The sequence below is a fragment of the Tiliqua scincoides genome, chromosome 2 (genome assembly GCF_035046505.1).
Source record: "Tiliqua scincoides isolate rTilSci1 chromosome 2, rTilSci1.hap2, whole genome shotgun sequence".
In the NCBI taxonomy this organism is placed as follows: Eukaryota; Metazoa; Chordata; class Lepidosauria; order Squamata; family Scincidae; genus Tiliqua; species Tiliqua scincoides.
The window spans coordinates 89,544,327-89,558,556 of record NC_089822.1 but is presented as its reverse complement, the minus strand read 5'-3'; the positions used below and the strand labels follow the sequence as shown (position 1 = coordinate 89,558,556).

Sequence of the window (14,230 nt, the reverse complement as noted above, 5' to 3'; positions counted from 1 at the left end):
TGGACAGGATTGCTCTAGTGGGCCTGGAGATTATTCACAGTCCAATGCTGTGCATGTCTACTCAGAAGTAAGTTCCCTTGCATTCAGTGGGGTTTATCCCTATCGACTGAGGATTACAGCCTCAGGGCCCAATCCTATCCAATTTTCCAATGTTGATGCAGCTGTGCCAATGGGGCATGCACTGCATCCTGTGGTGGGGAGGCAGTCACAGAGGCCTCCTCAAGATAAAGGGAATGTTTGCTCCCTTACCTTGAGGCTGCATTGTTGCTGCACCAGTGCTAGAAAGTTGGACGGGATTGGGACCTCAGTCCATTTGTACAAATGGCTATGAAGACTCTTGATTGATCTGTGATATTAGCCTAAAGGAGTAGCCAACCCTGTCACTTCTTTTGGAATAAACATAACCTTGGCATCACTCCACAGCTATGAGGCCTCCATTTGGAGCAAAATTTTATGGAAAAGATGAGTCTGTGAGGAGCACATGCTTGGATTCCTTATGAGATTCCACTGGGAATCCACTGAGGCCAGGGGTCTCATTAGTTTTCCACATCCATCTTTCCATAGTGCTGGTCTAGGGGTGAGCAGAATTGTAACCCTGCTCAAGGCATAGAAATAACTAGATCTAGCAGTGAGCCACCTTAATCTATAAAAGCTATAAACATTGTTATGTTTTGCTTCAAGGTGCACTGAGCAGGAGTCTACTTGATCTTTTAAAAAATGATTATATGGACAGGGTGAGCTCTAATTTATTGAATTTCCCTTCCCCAGTGTCTTTGTGCTGCATGTAGATTGCCAGCAGTTTTGCCATCTGGTCTCTGCTCCCTCTGCCCACCACTTCTCTAAGCAGAGAACTAGGTAGGAGGCAGATTGTCTCGTCTACCCTCAGAAATCCAGGAGCCTTACTCAGTACATCATAAAACAAACAGAATTTTATTTTAAAGAACAGGACACGCCATCCATCTTATCACAGCTGGACTCCGGGGAAACACTAAAGAACCTATTAGAAAGGAAGAAACCCAAGGCCCTATAATTTTTTCCGAAGCCTTATCAAATTTTGTCTCCTATGGATTCTCAGGTCAGCTCTCCTTTCCTGAGAAAGGAGAACTTCCACAGGAAGTCTCCTATGATTCTCAGGTCAGCTGGGGCAAGGCAGTTGGGAGTCTAGGAAGTCAGACTTCCAAGACAGCAAGTCCTTTTGGTCCAAATTAAAGGGGGAAAGTTAAGTCCTCAGAGATAGTCAAGAAGGCATGCTCCACATTTTACCGCAGAATCAGCTAATTAGTTAAGCACTTACAAAGTGAAAAGCCTCCCCAAGATAGTATAGACAGAACATTGAAGTACTGACACTGCATTTCAAAATGCTGCTGCAGGCCTCCTAACCAGTTCTGGGAGATGGTCACATATTTAACCTGCCATGTACCAGCTGTACCAGTTGCCAGCTTGCTTTTGGGTCCATTCAAGGTGCTTTGTCCTCAGAATCCTCTCTCAACTGAGCTGTGAACACCAAATTTAGACTTAGAATCAACACTTGGTGGTCCAACCAGTGGGGCCAATTCCAAAGTGATACATTTATCTGTGATACTTAGCTAATCTACTTTTACAACAGGATAACTACTGTGACCTGTACAACAATGTCCAGCCTATTATTCTGGCCAAAGGTGGGGGAGAAAAGACCAAAGAATTCCTCTCTAGAAGATATAAACAGCAACAAAACAAAACTGCATTGATGCAGTTTAGTGGATAACAGATTCACTGTTGGAATCTGGAAAGTGGAAATCAGAAAGTCCCTAGTAATTTTGTCTCTGTGATGAACTGCCAAGATGGCCTTAGTCAAGCCACTCTCTGTGAGCTCCCCAGCTGCAATATTGAGGCTGCAATGTTTAGTTTACAGGGTTGTTGTATGGACAACATCAACATGATGCAGAAAGTGCTATAGAAATGTTAGGTATTATTATGTTACATTACAAAACTATACAGTAAGCAAACTCTTCAATATCTCCTGAGCCACATGGGTGAAATCTTGCTCCATGAGACTGAGGGCCCAATCTTAAGGGTGTGTTTATGTGTAACACACTTTGCAGCTATTGCAAGTGCGATTCCACTGAAGAGCACATCCTGGCTGCCACCAGAAGCAGCAAGTAGCAAGGTTCTCTTTGTGATGGACACCAGACGCCTGCCATCTCAGGTAAGGCGGCACAGGGGCTGAGAGGAAGACAGGGAAGGGGGGATCGGAATGGGGAGTGGGCAAATCAGAGTGGTGACAGAAGGGAAGGAGGGCAGTTTGGGCCCAGGAAGGAGGCAGGTTCAGTGGCAGCAGCCTCCTCTGAATTCTGTCCCCTTTCCTGGGCATGATCTGCCTTTATGTGTGCCAGAGATATTGCTGGTGCAGGTCTGACTTGACTCACTGGGCCTGCATGGGCTTACCCTGGGGCAAAGGAACAAATATTCCCATATCCCAAAGAGGCCTCCTATGGCCAAAACTCCCCCATGAGATGCAGCAGACTCTGCATTGGTGCCACTGCATTGTCATGTGGGGAACTGCAGCGGATTGGGCTGTAAGGCTTCAATCACGTACATACTCACTCGAAAGCAAGTCCTATTCAATTTACTGAGACTTACTTCTCAGTAAACATGCATAAGATTGTACTGCAATCAAGTTCTTAAAAGAAATTTAGCATAGGTAAAATCAGGGAGTGCCATTCTTTCTGAACTCATTCAGTCAGCTTGGGGAGGGGGGGTTCCTATTGAATTTCCCCCATACACACACAAGTTACTCATTTTTCCACCAATTTAAAAAAAAAACAACACCACATGTCAGGAAGAAAGGTCCTTGGCTAGACTTTTCCCTGATGTGCTCTTGTGCTAACAAGACAAGAACACAAAAGCCACCTTTGCTGGATCTAGTTCAGCCAGGACTGGCCCAGGAACCCCTGACATCTGGGGAGACATGCCAAATGCTTCCCCTTTACCTGATAATGTGTCAGCCTCTGCTCCCCCCACTCTCCAGTGTTCTAGCTCAGTTCTCTCTCCCCCCCCCCACATTTCTTCTTTGTCTCTGTTCACCTTTTTCCAATCCAAGGAGTGGAAGGAGAAGAGAGCCACAGAGGCAAGAAAGTGGACAGAGATGGGCACTACCCATCAATCTGCTGCCAGAGGTGACCGCTTCAGTTGGTCTCATGGATGGGCTGGGCCTGACTCCCACTGCATTCAGTTGAAGAAGGAACAGCGCAATCCTATCTTATACTGATACAGGCAGGCCAGGAGGCCTGCATTGTATCCAGCGCAAGATTGGGGCCAGAACTGGCTCAGCCAGAGGTAAGGGGAAACCCCTGGGTAAGCCACCACAGCCCCAATGGATCTCCTCTGACCTGCGCCATCTCAGGAGGTGACACACAAGTCCGAGGAGAATGGAGCGGCTTGAAGCCGCTCTGCGCTGCTCAGGGAATGGGGTTGGGATCAGGCATAACTGCCAATCTACAGAAAACATGGAGGCGTTGGTGGGTTATGTGTGTGTCACAGTTCTCATTTAACACTCCCCAGATGTTCCCATCCTATCTGCTGGCCATTAGCAATGTGCTGAAGTCCTTCACTTCAACTACCCATCCTCCCATGTCCTGGCTGCCCTCACCTTCCTCTGGTTCCTCCCCCCAGTCTCATGCAGTCTTCCTCCCTCCTTCCCTCCCCCAACACCCTCTCCTCTGGTGTCCCCTCATTACGCCCCCACTTTGAATGAGGTTTCCACATTGCCCATGAGGTCTGGTCACTGCAGAAGCAGTGGAAAAAAAGGTAAAAAAGCACATAGAGATACACAGTGGACTGGCAGGCTGAAAGACTGAAGGGAAGAAACTTGAGTCCATGAGTCAAAACTCATTTTGATAAAAGACAAGAGTCATGAGTTAGTTCCGGGCTGAAGAGACACATGTGCCTCAAGTCCGTACAAGTTGCAAAAAATTCTAGTTTTTGTTACTTGAGTCCAAGTCATCTCAGTCTTGGCCCATCCCTGATTGAGTGATATACTGCCCTTGTACATGGAGGCTTTGCTTTGATATCATGGTTAATCTACAGCCCTTAGTAGATCGCCACTTGTTGAACCCTTTTTAAAAGTCATCTAAACCAGTGTACATAACCACCTCTTACATAATTAACCTCTGGTATTCACTACCACATGGTGCAAAGTACCTGCTTTTCTCTGATCTGATTGTCTCTCAGCCAACATACCGCACAGGGTTGTGAGAATAACATAGGAAAGCAACTCATAGACATTGCCTCAAGCAATGTGGAGGAAGGGTAGGATATAAATAAAATAAATATGTCCAATTCTGACAGCCAAATGGTCCATGATGCATGTCTCCCTCTTTGACCAGGGGGCAAATGGGGATGAGGAAACAAGTGGCATATTTCACTCATGACTTGGACAAGAGCAAAATGTTAATTGCTGACATATTGAATTTCCACAGAACCCAGAAGGCTTCAGGACAGTTAATCCTAAATGGCAGATCAGGACCCATCAGAGATTTGTCAGAAGAAGAACTATATGAAAATATAGAGCCTGGCACAATTTGGGGTTCTCTCCAGCCATGTCCCCCCCCCCCCAAATTGGCAACAGTCATATACAAAGATAGGAGAACACAAAGTCATCTACATACATAGTTTTCCATAACTGCTATCCTTCCAAACACATCCCAGCAGCCCCTTGTGTGTACTCTGCGCCGAAATTTTTTTGCAATGACAGCTTCCCCATTGTATATAAATTACTCAAATTATGTGCACATCATGTGCACAGTATTTGTTTATTCTGCATAAACTATTTGCGGCCATTGGGCATGAAGGACAGGAAGTGATAAAAGGCACTAAGACTCCATCTCCTGACTATCAGAAGTTCTAACTAGCCCCACTATGGCTCCTAACCAAATGCTGCACATATACTTTCAAGCTCTTCTTGATAGCCACAGTTACAAGATAATCTGCTAGATTTGCATAACTGGGTAAGACATAGAGTTCTGCCACTAGTCCTCCATAGTTAGAGGTTATCCTGCCCTATATGATGAACAACTGTACATTTTTCTCTTGCTGGAAGCACAGCCATGGCACACAGTCTTGTGATAAATTACTATCATCACCATGGTCTAGCCAGCAGGAATTTTTTTTTAAAAGGCCCAATGACTGAAGCAGGATAGGGAAAGGTAAATGCGGAGATAAACTTTGGACTCAGGATTCTAGTTTTAGTTGATCACCATCTCTGAGGCTGGGAAGAGAGTTTTCAAATCAGACTGGCTAATTTCTCCCCTCTGGATTTAGACTAAAGCAGTGGTTCCCAACCTTTAGGAGACTGTGGACCACTGAGACAAAAATTGGAATCATTGTGGACCACATATGGCTGTGAGTGGTTTGGCCTCTGCCTCTCCAGTGGTCTGTTTCCCAAGCACTCCTCTACAGAGTATCAGGGAGGACAGAGAATGAACTGCCCACAGGCACAGTTGACAAGTGGTTGTAACTGCGGGCAGTCTCCACCCTCTTTGGTGGTCTTTGCTGGAGATTACTTGCTCAGCAAGACACTGGAAGTGATCAAAGGTGATTTTTTTCCCCTGAGACCTTGCAGACCACTTTTCAAGGTCTCACAGACCACAGGTTGGGAAACAGTGGACTAAAGGAATTTCAGGCATGTCTCAGTGCCAGCACCAGACTGCTGGGGCAAAGTCCTATACAGGTACCCATTCTGATGCCTCAAACCCACCCCAATAGGGCACTGGGTGCCACCATTGCTATTGGTTCCCTTTTATGCATGCCACACGGCAGTGCCAGCTCTTGATGAGAGCAGTTTGGCCCCCAACAGCCCAATCCTATCAGTGCAATGTGTTGGATACTGCATTGCTACATCTGTTCTAACATATGTTCTTTTCTGACATGGTTATGTCAGAATGCCAGATACAAGGGAGGGCACCAGAATAAGGTCTCTTGTTATCTGGTGTGCTCCCTGGGGCATTTGGTGGGCCGCTGTGAGATACAGGAAGCTGGACTAGATGGGCCTATGGCCTGATCCAGTGGGGCTGTTCTTATGTTCTAACAGTGTGTGGTCCCAGATGATGACATAGTAGCCAGTAAGCCCCACACTAGTAGTGGCAGGCGGCAGACTAGCCATCAGAGCAGGTAATGTGGTGGTGGTGGAAAATTAGGACAGCTTACGACGGAGATCGGCCCAGGCTGGGGGCCGATCAGGAGAAGGATAGGGGTGGCTCTCGGTGGTGGCAGCAGTGTCCATGAGATCCAGAGCTCCCATCCTGGAACCGACATACTCCCTTTACCCTACCAAATATACAACTTGCATAGATCTGAGTAGGCCCACAGAGAACCAGGGAATGGTAGAGGAAGCAAATAAAAAATTTCTTTACTTACCTCTCCCATCCAAACTGGTTCCTGGACGGCCTGCAGTGTGCAATCGATGCTGCATTACTGTTCTTGCATTACGCAGGCCAGCCCCAAATAGGATTGGGCCCTAAGACTCTATTTGTTGTGGGAAAAATAGGTCAGATTTATTCTTTTGAACTGAAACACCATGATATCAAATTATTTTACACCAGCTGAGCTCCCTTGAAGTACAAAACACATCTCTTTAAGAAAACATGAACTCTTTCAAACTTCTAGTCAACCTATCCTTGAATCTTAAATCCAATGAGAAATTTGCAAGGACGGTAGGAACATGCATATATCTCTGTAGAATATTCTTTAGTTAAAGATGTGTTTCAGATTTGGGGAGGTGAACATGTGTTATTGACTACTGGAGTACAAACTACTCTGAACATCAAGGGATGCCTGGAGACACAAAAGAGGAAGGAAAAAACGTTTATAGTAAAATTATCCACCTTTCTTCCAGGAAGAGCTAAGGACTTTGTTTCTTTTGTTCTGGTCATTCAGGACATTCTCCTACTATATGGTTGCCTTTTTGAAGGACGCTGAAGACTCACCTATATGTATCCAGTAAGGCTCTGATAGTAGATATTTAAAAAGTTTGCTATTTATAGAGAACCACGATGGCAGAAAACCGTAGAATAATGTGGAAGAATCGTCTCTTTTGCTGGAGTTCTAAGGGAGTACAGTGCATCCGAAGGTTGCTGTCATGTGTGCTTTTTTCTCTACTCTCCTCTTCTGGTGGGAACTTCAGTGTTAACTATTGCATTACAACTGAATTACTCCTGTTTCACCCTCATTGGCCTCAAATGTATGTATATGCTGGAAAAAAAATACTAATCCAATCCTTTGCAACTAGCAGAGCAGAGCTAGCCCAAGGTCTTCCGGCACCTGAGGCAACACACCAAATGATGCCCCCCTTTACTGTGCAGCATACCAGCTGATGCTCCTCCTCCTTCTCCCACCATACTGTAGCGCAGCAATTTTCAGCCTTTTTCATCTCATGGCACACTAACAAGGCACTAAAATTGTTGTTTTTCACAATTGACAAGGCTCACCATACTGCCAGTGGAGGGCTCACATTCCTCATCGGCCCTACTAATAAATGATCTTTTCCCAAATCCCTGTGGCACACCTGTGGTCCACTCGTGGCACACCAATGTGCCATGGCACAGTGGTAAAAATGGCTGCTTTACCATTCTTCTCTTTTCCACACTTTCCTTCTCAGTTCCCTTCTTTCTTTTTGAATCCAGAGAGTGTGAAGAAGAGAAGAGGCAAAGGTGGTCGGAGACAGGCAATAAGTACCCCTGCAAACCTGCTGCTTGAGGCAACTGTCTTAAGTTGGCCTCATGGATGGGCCAGCCTTACAGCGCAGGAGTACAGCCACGGTTCTACTGACTCCACTGTTTCTGCCTGAAAGGTCAGAGTAATTAGTTCTGATCTGAGAACTATCCGCAGTTTTACATGATCACCACTCCACTCTTTCTTGAATCATCTTGTGGTATTTAGATCTGAAGACTAATTCACACATGGCATTTTTCAGATATTTACGTAAGATTCTTAAATATACATAGGAGCAGGTAAAATGTGAATGAGTAGACAAATTTGAGTTTGGAAACACTTATGCAGATCATGCACAGCCATGAGGGAGTCACAACTGGTTCCATGTCAAACATACTTTCAGTGGCAAACAAAATGTTGTGTTTCAATGTTGTATAAGTGAAAAGGTCATTTTTAAGCACATCTGGAGAAGTGAAAACCAGAGACTTCCGGAGATAGTAAACCGATAACATATTTGCCAGGACTTAACCCGAGCCAAGGCTTAGCCTCCAAAGCTGTTTCCAGAGACCATGAAGAAATAAGAGTGCAGCTTCCTTTCACAGAAGAGCAACCACAATCAGCTCCCATTCAACTGGGCTCCAGTTCCAACTTCCAGGCTTGTTGGAACTGTGACACCTTTCAGTATAGGAATGACGCCTTAGTGCTTGTGCAAACGCACCTTATTTTCTTAAAGGATGCTGTTTTCCATAGGAACATCAAAGATAATAGAGGCAAGATTCAGCAACACTGTTCTCCTATTTAGAAGGATGGAGGAAAAGGAAAGACTAAACAAACACCCTTTAGAAAGCCAGATGGAAGTGTCTCCGCAAATAAACCAAGAGATCATATATTTCCACTGGTATGTAGGTATCTGTCACCTGACTGACAAATCACACATCTTAAACTCACCTGGCAACTTAAGCTTAACAACTGTGAAGGGCATGATCCAGATCAGGACTATGGTGCACAGGAAATTTAACCCTTCCTCCTTCCCTGCTTTCCTGCCACAAATCACCCTCAGCTAATGTTTGCCCCCAAAGCAGATATCAGACTTGCCCTCCACATCTCAGCAGCTCCTTTTCAATATCCATCAGCGTCGCGAACATCACCTTGAATGATCATAGCACCCACTACAAGAGACCTCCAAAAGAGTAACCACAAACCCACAATTTTTCTCGGTACCTACCCTTCTTGCACAGAGTGCCACACTGGTCACTCTTGATCTGCTGATCACAGAGAAGAGAGTCTCTTGGGTGACACCAAATCAACCAGCACCTGAATCTCTTACTATTGCCACATTCACGCTTCCCAACAGAAAACAGCTGGAACCAGAGAGGGCAACACACCCATTCACAAGGGCAGTGCTGCTCAACTGCTCTGGTGACATGCAGTTTGGGGCACTTCCAGGGCCAGAAATAGATACGCAGCAAAACTTTACTGATATGGACTTCTCCAGTCCATGCGCTTCCATGCTGGATTTGGCATGTTTCTCATTCTCTGGTGCTTCCCGTCCCATTCTGTTTTCAGCAGGTCTTTGGCGGCAGATGAATCACATCACTCAAGGCATTATGAGACATGGAGAGCCAAGTGTACACACAAAGGAATCACAGGGGTATGCCCGGCATCCAGATATGCGCCCACCTGCACTGGAAGGCAGCCCATGCAACGGTCCCAGGCATCAGTCGATTTATTTCACCCTGTTCTTCCATCGTGGGAGCTCAAGGCAGCGGACATGGCATTCCTTGGTATTCACCCACCCAGCACCAACCAAACCACTGTGTATCAATACAGTGGCTGATGTATCATGCGCTCTCATGCCCTGGAACCCAGGGATCCTTGACCCTCAGATGAAGAAAAGCCCCCCCCCCACACACACACACTTTCAGCTGCTTTGCACATGGCAGGTTGGCAAGCCCACCCCTGGACATCCAGGCAGACCCACAGCCACAGACGGCGCATGGCAGACATGCTCAGGCGTCCCAAGTGCCCTCTCTCTCTCTCTCCACACCCACACAAGTCCACACGCTGCTCTCTCGCCATCGCCTTTCGGAAGCCTGCAGTGGCTCCGCAGTCCGTCCCCCCTCAAGCGGGTGGCTCTTTGTGTCGCTCCCTACAGAGGCGAGAGAGCCCCCCCAATACAGAGAAAGTTTCCTCGCGGGACCACAAGGCAGATCAGCGCCGGCTGCCGCAGGAGAAGCCAAGGGCGCATCTCCCCTCCTCCCCAGCAGCAGCCTGCCTCCATCAGCCGCCTCCGCCTCTCTCTCCCAGCGCCGAGCCCCGGTTCCCAGCAGCCGCGTGCAGCCACCACCGCCACCCCCGGACTGTCCTTCGCCTCACCTCCTGGGCTCTTCCTCCAGCGCCTCCTAGTCCTCCTTCCAGCCTTCCACCGGCCACGGCTATCCAAGCTAGGAGTAGTAGCAATATCCAGGCAGGCAGCTCCATCCAAGCTCCATCCAGTGCATAGTGAGGATGATGAGGATGTTGATCTCTGTGTGTGTGTGTGTGTGTGTGTGTGTTTGAGTGAGAGAGAGAGTCTAATTTTAGAGTTGGAGGAGAAGCATGGATGGAGTTCCTGGGGGTTTATCCCCCCCCACCCTTCCTCTTCCTCCTCCTCCTCCTCCTCTCTCTTTCCCCCCTGATTCTGAATCTGATCCTCCACCTTCTCGTCGCCCACAAACTCTCCGATCTCCTATTTGCTTAGTAGGAAAAAAGGGAGGAATGAGGGGAGAGGGGGAAAGGTTTGATGATGATGATGATGGGAGGTGGGGGAAGGAGGAGGATCGCGCAGGCGCAGGGCTGGAGACACCAGGCACTCGCTCAGGCGTGCAGCGAGGCTCCCTTTGCGCTTCTCCCCCCTCCTATGTCCTGCAGGCAGGAGCGGAGCTGCCCTGTGGCTGGGAAGGGGGAGGCGTGGCGTCGTGAGCCCAGGCTGGAGGGTCTGGTCAGTATCCCTCCACCGCCGTCTCTCTCTCTCGTTTGCTCAGCATCTCCTCGTGCCTTGCTAGGCGCTGCTCTCTTCCTCCCTCACCTGCCTCCTCCTGGACTTGTTTCCTTCCCGCTTGGGCTTGATGATGAGGTACGACTGCTTGTAGCCAACGTGGGGCTAGAGTGCTAGTAGATTGCATTCCGCCTCTCCTCGACCAGAGAGATTTGGTGCGCCTGTTCCTCTCTTCTCTCTCTCTCCTGCAGTTCCCAGCAGCAGAGAGCCCAAGCCTATGCATGTCTACTCAGAAGTAAGTCCCATTATAGTCAATATGGCTTACTCCCAGGAAAGTGTGGATAGGCTTGCAGCCAGAGGGCCCGATCCTATGCAACTTTCCAGCACCTGTGCAACCACAATGCAGCCACAAAGTAAGGTATGATCCCATATCTTAAAGGAGTGTGACTGCCTCCCCACCACAGGATGCAGTGCATAACCCATTGGCACAGCTGCACCAGCACAGGAAAATTGGATAGGATTGGGTCCAGAGTCCTCTGCTTAACCCAGGGTGACCAGATCCAATGGAGGAGAGTGCCTGTATCTTTAATCACTGTCTAGAAGAAAGGATTTGGGCAGGTGCAACTGTTTACAATGGATAAAGGTATAGGCACTCTGTCCTCCATTGCATCTGGTCACCCTGTGGTCACCCCTCCACCACATCTCATGCGCACTTTCTTGGGAGTGAGCCCTAATCAAACACAGTGGGACTTATTTCTGAGTAGACATGACTAGGATTGTGCCCTCATTTTGCGATCAGGGCTAGAGATTGCCTTCCCCTGATTCAGGGGTTTCCAAACTACAGCCAGGGGGCCACATCCAACCTGCCACAAGATTTTATCCAGCACACAGCAACTTGATTTTTTTGACTGGGCATTTGCTAATGTTTGACATTTTTACTCTTTATATATCATTTCTCTGTTTAAGCACAGCATTGTTTCTTTGTCATTTTTCTCTCTTATTCTGACTCATATCATTCTTGTTACAAAAAAGATCAAAGTAAAACTTATTCATTCCTATAAATTTCATTCATTGATTTATAAAACTGATTTTTTTTAGCTTGCAAAAATGTGCAAAATATATGATGTGGCCCTCATACTGAAAAGTTTGGAGACCCCTGCTCTTAGTCATCTGCTCTTGCGGGAGTCCTTCCATGGACTGAGCCCACATTGCTGGGCTTTCAACTCTTCCTCAATTCAAATTCAATTCAAAGTCTGCCACTGATTAAAAAGAAATTGCCATTGAAGGGGAATCCCATTCATTAAGGAACAACTAACTGTAGGTTACAAGATGTCCCTTATTTAATGGGATTCCCTTTTCAAAAACATCATGGTTGAAAGGAGCTGGTTCATATACTGAATGGACATCACTGGATTTCTCATAAGCACTTACTTACTCAACACTGGACGACTCACGGTGTGAAGATGTGAGACAACATGCACAACGTGCATTGTGAGACAACATGCACAACTTCTCTCTGGTGTACAATAAGAGATGGTTTGAGCGCTCATGTAAGTCACCACAATATTGCAGTCAACTGATGCGCAGGAGAACAGGCCCTAAAAATCCAATGTGTGTATGATCCTTGTTTCAATGTATGAAGTCTCCTTATTGTAGCCTCAAACTGCTCGGAATGGAGTCCCACTTTTCATATTGTCCAGCTGAGTTTTAAGAACTAGATGTAGGAATGCTGCAGAGAAAATCTGTGCTTATCATGCTTATCTTCTTTGATGCTGTTGTTCTTCAGTTTTTGTCTTTCATTTCTGTATGTGCTAATGAGGTGTTTGATATAATATTTTCATTCTTTCTTTAGTCTTTATAGGATTTTTACTAAAAGTCACCTTGAAGTCCTGATTGGGCCAGAATGGCATGGTGTATATTTGAAAAACAAAAGTCAAATCTTCCGCCAGGAACACACCTACCTTTACATTCTTGATTTGATATTCACATTTAGTATTGCACATTTTCAAAAAATGTCAACCATTTCTGAAAACCTGAATTACTGCATAAGCCTATACTTGTTGACTCAGAGAAGTAAGTTCCATTGAATTCAATGACTCACCCCCAGGAAAGTGTGCATAGGATTGCAGTCTTATGATCTATCATTCTTCCCTGCAGGCATAACTAGTGTTGTACTGGTGGAGGCTGTTCTTTAGGGCTGTCTTAAAGCAGCCTCCACAGATGATTGCAGTGGGCCTGCCACTGGAGAGGCCACAGCAGCTTCCTGCATGCTGGTGGACTGACAGACACCTGACAGAGCAGGTAAGTCTATGCAGGAATTGGTGGGAGGTAGGGAGAGGGTTGAACATGGTAGGGAACGGGCAGAATGGAGGAGAATTGGGTAAAACAGGATAGTAACAGGGTGGGGAGTAGGCAGATCAGACTTGGGAGGGGGCAGGATTGGCAGCAGTGGTGCACGTCAACTCTTAAGCCTCTTCCCAGGCCTGATCTGCCTGCACTGAGCAACACAGACGTGCACCAGCAATTTCAGCTGGTGCAGGTCCAGGTTGCCCCATGGGAGTTTCTGGGGCTTACCCCAGGGCAAGGGGAGAAATGGAGAAGAGATCCAGAGGAGACCTCCAGCAGCCAAAAATCCCTTGTGGGATGCAGCAGAAGCCTTGCCAGCACTGCTGCATCACTGAGCAGGTATTTAGGTAGGATTCTGTTAACTCTCTTTAAGTTTACCTGAATCCCTGTTGGCCACTAAGTCTAATTTGCTGCAACTTGAAACTCTTCCCGAAAGTGAAAAAGCAAAGGATTGCAACTCAGTCTCCTTGAACTGTCAGAACAAACTGTTTGTGCTGTTGTAACAGCTAGTGACAGGACCACTGCATCCTGGACCACTGTGTCCCAGTCAAATGTACCTCGGTATGGGATATTTGTGTTCAGTGGCATCACTAGAGGGGTACAGGCTGCACCAGGTGATGCACACGGGGAGGGGGGGTGGGTGACACCACTACTGGCCAAAATTTTTAAAATCTTGGTATTTTTGAATAATCCCATCATGTTACATATCAATTGATGTGTAATTTCATGCGGAATGCAATGAAACAAACTGCATTGAAATATCTCTATTTTCTGTTATAGCCAAATACCCAGCAGGGTGGGGCAATGGCACATCACCACACCCACCGCGTTGCCCTGCCCACTGCAAGGGAGGAGGTCCATCACAGGGCTGACGCGCTGACCTCCCATACCAGGTGGAACAAATCCTAGTGAGTCCACTGTTTGTGTCCATTCTTTTTGTACCCTGGACTTTTGTGTCCTAATCTATGTATAATTACATTAGAAGTACTTTTTAATTTTTAAAACGCAAAGGTAGGGTTAGGGTTAGGGTTAGTGCTGGAATAAAAGACTTAGGGCGCAATCCTGACCTGGGTTTGGGCCGGTGCAGGAGGGTTGCAAATGTGCCGTAAGGAAGCTGAATCCAGAGGAGGATTCAGAGGAGGCTGAACGCAGCCTCCATGGTGGCTTCCCTGCCGAGTTTGGCTGGGCCAACACAAAAGGAAAAGGTAGGTGGGGAGGAGG

General features: G+C 47.0%; 1 protein-coding gene across 2 annotated transcripts in view; it reads right to left on the bottom strand.

Annotated features, from left to right (window-relative positions):
- The window catches only part of PLPPR1 (phospholipid phosphatase related 1), a 141,036-nt gene extending 130,411 nt beyond the window's left edge, over positions 1-10,625 (bottom strand). The window contains exon 1 of one of the 2 annotated variants that reach the window (XM_066614042.1): positions 10,063-10,625. The gene's annotated coding sequence lies outside the window, so the exon portion shown is untranslated. Of the gene's footprint in view, positions 1-8,911; positions 8,967-10,062 lie in introns of those variants that run through there. The other variant, XM_066614043.1, reaches the window with a different exon arrangement.
- Positions 10,626-14,230: the final 3,605 nt, after the last annotated feature.